Source organism: Eptatretus burgeri, chromosome 2 (genome assembly GCF_056783735.1).
Source record: "Eptatretus burgeri isolate ZD-2024b chromosome 2, Ebu_testis_v1, whole genome shotgun sequence".
Classification (NCBI taxonomy): Eukaryota; Metazoa; Chordata; class Myxini; order Myxiniformes; family Myxinidae; genus Eptatretus; species Eptatretus burgeri.
The window spans coordinates 88,302,927-88,314,264 of record NC_140962.1 but is presented as its reverse complement, the minus strand read 5'-3'; positions in this window follow the sequence as shown (position 1 = coordinate 88,314,264).

Below are 11,338 nucleotides of genomic sequence, written 5' to 3'. Positions count from 1 at the left end.
GAGCCTACCCGTCTTGTGATGAGCCGCAAATATGGCGGCGGTGCCCCGACTCTGCGCTCCTATGCGGGTTTCGTTGGCACTGCTTGGAATGGGGTGGGAACGGGACCCCCTTTCCGCACTATCTCAGCGCGGGGGGGGGGGGAAGGGGGGAATTGTTGATGCTCTGGGGAAAGAGGATAGCTGGCTTGCTTGGGTCCCGCGACAAGCGACTCCACTGCGACCTCGACCGCGCTCCCGGCTTCACCTCTCTGCAGCTCCCCGACAGACTGACTCTCCTCCAGACCCGTCTTGACTGCTGCTGCCACACTCCGCCGCCGCCACACCTCTCCAACTCGCCCGAGCACAAAACTGACTCCTCTCCAACTCCCTTGACTGCTGCTGCCACACTCCGCCACCGCCACACCTCTCCAACTCGCCCGAGCACAAAACTGACTCCTCTCCAACTCCCTTGACTGCTGCTGCCACACTCCGCCGCCGCCACACCTCTCCAACTCGCCCGAGCCCAAAACAAAAACTGACCGAATTCACCCCGCGCTCGGCGCTCCACAGTATGGCAGGAGATCCCATATGCAAATTTCCGGACCAGGATGAGCTCGGGGGCGGAGCCACGCCCGCCCATTGGACGGAGGAAAAGTGGGCGTGAACCTCCCCCGATCCTCGAACCTGCATATATCGATTCGACTCCAACGCGCCTGGAGGCGGGGCCAAATCGCCCCGCGCTTAATGATTGGACGGATCGGAAGTGGGCGTGTATCATTCCTGATCCGACTTTTCCTCGGAAAGGCCGCTCTTTGTACCCGCGGCTCAGCGCGCGCCCTGTACGAGGCCAGGACAGCCTGACGCTCGGCGTTCACAAGTGGTGCGGGAATGGTCGCAGAAGGAGAGGCGAGGGTGGTGGAGGGTCTAAAGTGGCGGTCCCTGGCCACGGTGACGCTTGGAATGGTGGTGATGCGATGTTTGCGAGAGCGAGTTGTGAAGGTAAAGGTCGTGGCTGTTGGCGTTGTTGTTGTGGTGAAGCGGCGTTGCAGTTGGTGGTTGTTGTGTGAAGGCGGTTGAGACGTGGTTGGTTCAAAATAAAGATAGAACAGAAAAACGGCTATCTTAAAGGGTCGCAGCCCGAATGAATCACATTTATTCCCTCTAAACAAGGGGTTTGGGGCTAACTACACATGTACTTACAGAGATATCTCACCTACGGGACCTGAATGGTGGTTTGCGAATTTCCTCAACCACAACAATATACAGTGCCTATGGAAAGTCTACACCCCTTTCAAAATTTTCACCTTTTATTGCCTTATAGCCTGGAATTAAATTGCATTGTCAGACTTTTTCCAACTTAAGTTATACATCGTAACCCACAACTTCCAAATGAAAAACAAATTGTACAAATTTCAGAAAATTAATTAAAAATACAAAACAAGAATATCTTGGTTGGATAAGTGTCTGCCCCCCTGAGTTAATACTTGGTGGAAGCACCTTTGACAGCAATTACAGCTGTGAGTCTGTTGGGATAGGTCTCTACCAACTTTACACACCTTGATTGGGAAATATTTGCATTTTCTATAAAAAAAACTGTAAAACTGTTCTGTAAAAACTGTAAAACTCTGTAATTGTTCTGTTAAAAAAAACTGTTCAAACTCAGTCAAATTGCGTGGGGATGTTGATGGGCAGCAATCTTCAGGTCATGCCACATATTTTCGATTGGATTTAGGAAGGGGCTATGACTGGGCCACTCAAGGTGATTTATCTTTATGTTCCTTAGCCACTCTAGTGTGGCTTTGGCGGTGTGCTTCAGGTCGTTGTCATGCTGAAGGGTGAACTTCCATCCCAATTTCAGTTTTCTTGCAGAGGGCAGCAAGTTTTCCTCTTGGATTTTTCTGTATTTTGCTCCATCCATTTTAGCATCTATCCTGACATGTGCCCCAGCACCTGCTGATGAGAAACATTCACACAACATGATGCTGCTACCACCATACTTCACAGTTGGGATGGTGTTCTTTGGGTGGTGTGCTGTGTATGGTTTGTGCTAAATGCATTGTTTTGCATTTAGGCCAAAAATTTACATTTTGGTTTTGTCAGACCACAAAACTTTTTGCCACATGGCTTCAGAATCTATGGAGTGTTTTTTTGCTTACCTCAAATGGGACTCAAGGTGGGCTTTTTTGAGTAATGGCTTCCTTCTCAAGCGCCGATGCGGGAGAGCAGGCTGCAAAGGGTGTGCACCCCCTCCCCCCCCATGGTCTTTGCACATGTTTCGGTTTCATTTTTATGCAAACTGATATTTTCACCCAAAATTTTTATCCCAAAATTATGGAAAAACAGCACTTATTTCCATTTTCCCAGCATACGCAGTACTGCAATCCATGCAGGGCCCATCACATTGTTGCCAGTGGCGATGCGTGTGTGTACATTGTGTGGCAGGTTGCTTTGCGTAATCTGCATGCACTATCAGGAGGACGAGTTCACTAACGTGCTCAACGAGGGTTCTTGACAACGGCACGTGCATATCCTTCTCCAGGATATATGCATGGCATTGTCAACACAACAACCCCCGTCGATGGCATTCATGGATTTGCACATCTGATAGAGCTGAGCGCCTCCGAACTTGGTCAATGCTGTCTCCGTAGGGAACAATTGTACAGATGTTATCATTGTCTGCTCTCACCAGCTTTGCTTTAAGACAAAATGAGAAAGTGTGATGGAAGTTTCGAAGAAGAGGAAGATTACCGACTTATTTTTGTCTGTCAGTGCAACAGACCATGCAAGAACAACAGATGAGGCACAACAGGGTAGACCTGCAGCAGCAGCAGCAGCAGCAGCAGCAGAAAGGGAGGCCCAACCCGATGTATGTAATGAAGCAACCACTATTTTTGATTCCTTTGACAATACAAACATGACAAAACCAACTGATGCAACAAATGACAAATCAGTGCCTGCGTTGGGAGTTATACTGCCAGTGCCAGCTTATGATGTCGGTGATAATATGTCAAGAAATGTTCGCATTGAGTCGCTTCCGGGTGATGAGAAAATTAAGTACTTGAAAGAACATCACTGCCCGCAAAATTTTGATTAACTGTGTGTTCAACAGATTAACCACAAGGGACAAAATTGTTCCTATGTGCTGAAGTTTTGCAAGGAGTGAATCGATCATTACAAATGGTTGCTTTACAGTTCAGTACTTGGAGGTGGGGTTTGCAAGTTATGTGTTAACTTCCATCCTAAAAGTGATCAAATCAATTCAGGGGTGATTGTCTGATCAACTGACAACTGGATAAACCTTAATTCAGGGGTTGGCCCTTAACCAACTGACAGAAAGCAACTGTTATAGACGGCGAACTGGTGATGCACGATTCAATGAAATACCAGAAACAAGCTCTGCTTGCTGCTCATGATTTGATGGAAAGTGTCCGAAATCAAACCAAGAGAATTCCATATCTGATTTCCAATCAGCACAAATTAAACTATGAAAAAAATCGACACATCCTGTGGCAAATTGTTGGTGTGGTGCTGCTCTGTGGTCAGCAGAACATTGCACTCAGTGGTCATCTTAGGTGACAATTCGGTGAAATGTAATGAAGTCTCAAACAAAGGAAATTTCCTCACCATTTTTAGCCAAATTGCCAAAAATGATGACATCTTATGGGAGCAGATGCTGAGTGGCAACAAGAATGCTCGCTGTACCTCTAATACCGCACATAATGAGGCGATAGAGATAATTGGTGGCCAGATTAGAGATGGAATGACCAAGTGTTTGAAGGAGGGAGGATTTTTCACCATCTATCTATAATTCCAGCAATCTATATGTGTGTGTGTGTGTGTGTGTGTGTGTGTGTGTGTGTGTGTGTGTGTGTGTGTGTGTGTGTGTGTGTGTGTGTGTGTGTGTGTGTCTGTCTGTCTGTCTGTCTGTCTGTCTGTCTGTCCGTCACCGCAGTTTCTCGACGACCGCCAGTCCGATCGGATTGAAACTTGCCAGAAATGTTGCCAGGGCCCCGCAGATGTGCCTGTTCGAGGTTTGATGTCAATCGGATAAGTGGTTCCCAAGTTACGGCCATTTACCTGTCCAACAATGACAATACATGGTGCTATGACATCACGAATGACGTCACAAATAATGTTTTTTTTTGTTGTTTTTTTTGCACGATTGACGGTCCGATCTGATTGAAACTTGCCAGGAATATTGCTGGGGACCCGCAGATGTGCCTTTTCGAGGTTTGATATTAATCGGATAAGCGGTTCCCAAGTTATGACCATTTATCTGTCCACCAATGACAAGAAACGGTGCTATGACATCACGAATGACGTCACAATTCATGTTTTTTTTGTGAATACATTTACAGAGAGAGGGGTGAGAGAGGAGGGGGAAGAGGGGGGGGAAAGAGGGGGAAGAGAGGGGGATAGAGGGGGCGAGAGAGGGGGACGAGAGAGGGGGAGAGAGGTGGAGAGAGGGGGTGAGAGAGAGGGGGCATCACAATTCAAGAGAGGGGGAGAGAGTGGGGGCGAGAGAGAGGGGCGAAAGAGAGGGGCGAGAGAGAGGGGCGAGAGAGGGGGTGAGAGAGAGGGGCGAGAGAGGGGGCGAGAGAGAGGGGGCGAGAGAGAGAGGGGCGAGAGAGGGCTGCACATACTGGCACGCACCTACGGGCCCACCTCTACGGGCCCATACTAGTCATAGACAATGAGGTAACGGAGCTTCATTCCAACCATGAAATTCTCGGTATTTCACTCTGGGTACTCTACACCCTGGCTTCACAGCCTGAAGTTAAAGAAGTATTCTTTGATTTCATTCAGTGAGAGAGAACTACTGGCGAGGCTATAGGAAAGGCCATCATTGATTATAATTATTTATTCAGAAGAGGTATGGACATCATGAAGGCAAGAGGGCAAAGCTGTGATGGTGCATCATCAAAGGCATCATCCAGAATCGGAACTCAAGCACGGATTAAAGCTGTCCAGCCTTTGGCGATCTAAACTCACTGCAACAGTCCTCTATCTATAATTCCAGTAATGTGTGTGTGTGTGTGTGTGTGTGTGTGTGTGTGTGTGTGTGTGTGTGTGTGTGTGTGTGTGTGTGTGTGTGTGGGTGTGTGTGTGTGTGTGTGTGTGTGTGTGTGTGTGTGTGTGTGTATGTCTGCGACCGCCGTTTCTCGACAAACGCCGGTCCGATCTGATTCAAACTTGCCAGGAATATTGCCGGGGACCCGTGGATGTGCCTTTTCAAGGTTTGATATTGATCGGACGAGCGGTTCCCAAGTTACGGCCATTTTATTGCTTTTTCAGTGTTGGAAAGGTGTATATATATATATATATATATATATATATATATATATATATATATATATATATATATATATATATATATATATATATATATATATATATATATATCGCAGCTGAAGTGTAGTTCCACCTTATCATGCCATTTTTTCCCAAAGATATCTCAGAATGATGATAACAGCATATTAATAATAATAATAATAATAATAGTACAATAATTGGCAGTAATAAAAAGAATAACGTAATACAATGACCAATGTCTGTCAATCAATAATGACCTATATATTGTCTGTCAACCAATAATGACCAATAACATCTGTCAACCAATGACAGGACACGGTGCTATGACGTCACGAATGACGTCACAATTAATGTTTATTTATTCATTTATTTTTGGGGGTTTTTTTGCACGATTGATGTCACAATTCTTCTTCTTCGTCGTTTGGTATGACGTCACAATCGACGCTGGGGACCTGAGTATGTGCCTTTTCAAAGTTTGATATTAATCGGACAAGCGGTTCCCAAGTTACAGCCATTTATCTGTCAACCAATGACAAGAAACGGTGCTATGACGTCACGAATGACGTCACAATTAATGTTTATTTATTTATTTCTTGTTTTTTTTACACGATTGACGTCACAATTCTTCTTCTTCGTTTGGTATGACGTCACAATCGACCCTGGGGACCTGAGTATGTGCCTTTTCAAGGTTTGATATCGTTCTTCATCCGTTTCAGCTGTTTCCCAAGTGTTTCCCAAGGTTTGAAAGCTGTTTTTTTCCCAAGGTTTGAATTAATTGTTCAAATTATTAATTAATCCCAAGGTTTGAATTTTCCAAGGGAAAGAGCTGTTTCCCAAAGGTTTGAAAGCTGTTTTTTCCCAAGGTTTGAATTAATTGTTGTGCTTGGTAGACATTTGTGAATACATTTACAGAGAGAGGGGCGAGAGAGGAGGGGGGAGAGAGGAGAGGGGAGAGAGGAGGTGGGAGAGAGGGGGTGAGAGAGGAGGGAGAGAGGGGGTGAGAGAGGGGGCGTCACAATTCAAGAGAGAAGGAGAGAGGAGGAGCGAGAGAGGGGGACGGGAGAAGGGGGTGAGAGCGGGGGCGAGATAGAGGGGCGAGAGAGGAGGGGCGAGAGAGGAGGGGCAAGAGAGGAGGGGCAAGAGAAGGGGGGAGAGAGAGGGAGGGCGAGAGAGAGGAGGCATCGCAATTCTTCTTCTTATTCTTCTTCGTTTGATACGACGTCACAATTGACGCTGGGGACCTGAGTATGTGTCCCAGGTGTTTCCCAAGTTATGGCCATTTATGATATGGTTGGTCTGATCTCATTGAAACAATGCCCCAATCCAGTCGTCGTTTACAAGAGTGAAGGAACGAAGCTGCACATACTGGCATGCACCTACGGGCCCACACTAGTGTGCTAAATTTGTCTATCACAGCAGCGTGTAGACTACCCATAGTTCCCAATATGATTGATACTATGGATGAACTTTATCGATTTTTCAAGAACTCACTCAAGAGATAAAGGTACCTTGAAAATATCTTATCTGAACAAGAAGAAACCTCAGCAAAAAAACAACTGAAAGGTCTGTGCAAGACGAGGTGGGTGGAGAGAGACTTTTGTGTTGAGACAGTTGAAGAGATATATCTATTCGTGTGTGTTTGTTTGGACAGCATTGTAATTCATGACGGGGATGACAAATCCTGCGGTTGGGGAGGAGGGGGGGGGAGGGGATGCTTTGTTAGCTGTGTTTCTGCACAGGGAATTCTGAGTTCATTGACGTCTTTTCAGTTTTTTTGCTGTCGTCATTATGGTCAAGAATAGCCTACATACTTTGAAATCCCTTGCCCACAAGCTGCAATGCAACGTCATGGATGTGCAGGAGGTATACTCTCTGATTGATGATAAGGACACGTTCGCTCAACTCTGGTCGAATGCTGAAACTGAATTGTTCTTTTTGTTTGATCACACGAAGGCCATCATACAATCTGTAGGAGGCAATGTCACAATGCCAAGGGTTGTAAAATGACAAATCAATTGTCCAAACAATGCCGCTGATACTCCCTTGCTCAACGACCTCAGAAACTTGTGCATTACATTTCTTGAACATCTCAGCCAAGAAATGAATACTCAATTCTGTGCTGAAAACAAGAAAAGTAGTTATCTGTTTCTGCTGATGCCATCTGCGATAATTGCCAATACCTGTGAAATTCCAGCCCTGCATCAGAAGCTGTTGCATTGGAAAAACGACATGCAACATCCCGCAGTACTGATAAATGAACTTAGAGACTGGAAAATGTTTTGGAGAAGGAATCCCAGCAACATGCTTCCAAGCACATTCATGGATTGTTTCTGCATGGCAGATGGAGACGAAGTTCAATCAATCAAAGTCTTACTCCATATTGGATGCACCCTCCTTGTCAGCTCCTGTGAGGCTGAACAATCATTTTCTTGCCTGCGGCGCCTGAAGTCCGACCTAAGAAATTCCATGGGAGAAAGTCGGATGGTATCTCTGACCCACATGAACAAACATCATGACTTCCCCATGTTTCCACATAATGTGTGTGCCCTGGAATAGCGAGGTGAGCGTGGGGAAAGGGGGGTTGGGGGTCGAATGGGGCAGCTGCCCCGAACGGCACTTTTGGGTGGCAGTGAATTTGTTTTTTTGCATTGCAGTACTGTACCTGTGGTATTATCTATCACTATTGGCACTTCTGAGGTCGATTTTCCCGTGGCTTGTGAAAGCTCAAGCGTAGGGATGGGTTGCACTGTGCAAATGGGCCCGCCCTCCATTTGCTGATCAATGGTTGTGGCCAACGATGTCTCAAAGAGAGGGCGCGGGCAAAAATGAGTGTGTAGCATGCTAGGGAACTAATCTCGAAGACGAGACAACGAGGCTTTCGCGTTTCATTCCAGTGCACTATTCGTGTCTCATTCCTGTGTTCATAGCTCATTCCAGTTCGCTGTGCCCATCTCATTCCTGTGTTCCCGTCTCATCAGAGGTATAACAAGAGAGAGAGTATTTGGCACCTAGGGTGGGTCCTTCCTTTGGCAACCCCCCCCCCCCCCCGAGATAAATAATTTTAAAAGTCGAATACAGTGAAAACATCATGTGTGCGAGTAAACTTTCAACCAGATTACAGTACTCTACCTGTAGTAAGCATATTTGGAAATAAGAAAATAGATTTTAATTGGTGCAAACTGCTTCAATTATGTCCTCTGCCTTCCATTTGTCCATCAAGAAGAACCATCTAACTCACAGTGTTTCATTCGATAATAGCTTGTTGTTTAGTTTTTTTGTGTTATTGTTCATTTGCATCAGGACAGTCAGGTCACCCCGCCTGTTGGGGAAGTAACCGTCAGTCCCCCACGGAGCCACTTTTGAAGCAGTGTAGCTGCTTCACTGCACAACTTCCTTCCGACACGGTGCGATTTTTGTTTTTTGTAGGATATTTGAAAAAATCAGAAATAATTAAAAAAGGAGGCGGGTACAAAAAATGGAAGTGGGCTGGGGTGATCAATTGATGTTTTTTTATCCTTATTATTATTATTTGGCCTTATCTTATTCATGCCTTTCTTGTTCAGGAACTTGCACTCAAGATTATTTTAGTAATCACAATAATATTTTAGTAACTAGCAAGATCACAACCCACCTTGGTGTGATCGTTGAAGGATTCTACCTGGCCGATTTTGGAATCCAATTTAACTTCAGACAGAGTTTAACGTTTGTCCGATTTGGTTATAAAATCCTGCATGAAACCCATTTACACTGAAAACCGATGTCCACACAAGTCCTTCGTTGTGAAACAATTTATTTTCTAATTATACACGATACACTTTTCACCCTCATACAATGAACTTAAGAATCCCCATTGATGGCAATGTTTTTTTTATCTTCTATTTCATTTATTCTTACTTTAGTTAACAGTTAGACCAACCCGATTCAATTCACTTCCACATTACATCAGAGAGTTTTATTCTAACTTGGTACTTTGTCAGTTCCGAGGAGTACAAGCCACTGAGATTCTAATACTTTCTCAGGTATTTGCACTCAAACAATTTTACATTTCAAAGCATTTTATACTTTCATGAGAGAGTGGTGGGGGCTATCAACCCGGACTGCAGACGTGTCCTTTAGACGAGAAGCCACTTCGTACATTTCGAGGCAAAGGTTCGCAGTTATCAGCTAAAGTCACACCGCTCCAGACCAAGACATTTATCATCATTTAGGGCAAAAGTCTCTTGGCCAGAAAGGACAGCCAATTCAACTTGTAGCATAAAAGTTACATTTCTAAAACTCCATTTGTTACAATTTAGAATTCATTAATGTAAATTTTTCCCCCACAGTGTCACAACTAAATTAACTATATTGCTGAGTTACTGTCTTTATTATGTGGTAAATAATAATATTATAATGTCACTTGCAACTAAATTCATCATTATATCATCGTACTGGTATTTCAACTCTCCCAATGGCACCCCCCCCCTCACCCTTACCCCTCCCCCGATGTCACCTGGGGCGGACCTCCCTCCCCACACCCCTGAGTACACCAATATGTCTCATTCCTGTGTTCACGAGACGAGTTTGCTTCACTGAAGGCTCGGAAGATATTGTTGCGGATCCGGGGTGGCGGGAATCTGACCCGGTCCCTGGTGCCACCCTCGCCACCACCGTCACCGGGAGTCTATAACGCCGGCCGGCTCGGCACAGGCCTCGGGTCACGCATCTTTAATCGCGATACCAACGTAATCCTGTACCTTACCAGTTGGGGAGATAGAACCCCTAGTTACAGACTGGCTTTGTCAGTGACCAAGCGGAGTCTATCAGTCTGTAACCATTTTGGTCTTGTATGCCAGTCGAACGGATCGTTCCTCGACGCGACACAAATTAATCCATAGCGGCAACAATCAACCCGTTCTTAACTAGGGAAACACGGTTAAAAGGTTTCGAGGGGATTTCTACGAAATATGCCTGATACAACACATGCAAACAAACATGCATGCAGGACAAGACAGAGTACTTGGTGACGGCTCATGGACGAGAGGACCGTGTCCCTTACGACATGACACAGGGATATGGTACACCTATTTTAACCAGGGTATACACCGGCCCAGTACACTGGTACTCATTTCGCCGACGTTGGAAGGATGACAGGCTGAGTCAACCTCCTGGTGTATATTAATTCAGCGGCCAACGGGGCTTGAATTCAGGACCCGAGGATCCCAAGCCGCCACCCTAACCACTAAGCCAACACCAGGCTGGCACTGTAGGTGCAAAACCAGCTAACAGAGTGAATCAGGTGAGGTACAACTTCCCGTATAACTATACTTGTATACTGTGTCAGACAAAAGAAGGAAAGGACAACTGAGACAGATGGGAAATAACAATAAACAATTACATATTTACACACACAAGCAATCATTTAAAAGTGAGTTTTACAGGTGACAAATGAAGAGGTATATAAGAGCAGATTTAAAGAACAAATATTCTTTCTTATCCCATCTTCTTTACACAAAAGACATGGACATCATTCAAATTCAGGGAAGTAGAAGACAAAAAGAAGAACTTGAGAAGAAAACAAGAGTATAATATGGCAAAAAGAAAAGTTGGGTCGATGTTTTTCTTCCTCACCTCGCACAGCCCAACAGAGCTGTGCAAGTCCAAATATATTTGAGAATTGGGGGGGGGAGGTGGCGAGGATGGGGAAGATGAGCAGTGGAGTGGCTATGTGATGTGATGCGCAGCTGAATCTCTGAAGTGTCCAGACCTAGTTGGCAATCCGCTCACTCCATTTCTGCTCAACTCCAGTGTCCAGCAGTTCCCCACGAACCAAACCACATTCTGGACTTTCCACACTGCCTCCTCCACATCCCTCCCTCTCTTTACACACTCTGCACACACCTCTGCCCCTCGCCAGTGAAGCGTTTTGGCATTGATGAGGATCAGCTCCTCAGCTTCTTCTTCCTCTGCTCCGACTCTGAGCTTTCTGCTCCCTGCAGGACAAGATTTGAGCATGAATTCCAGCGTGACGGAATCACCATTTGCACGAGACTTTTCTGGATTCAGA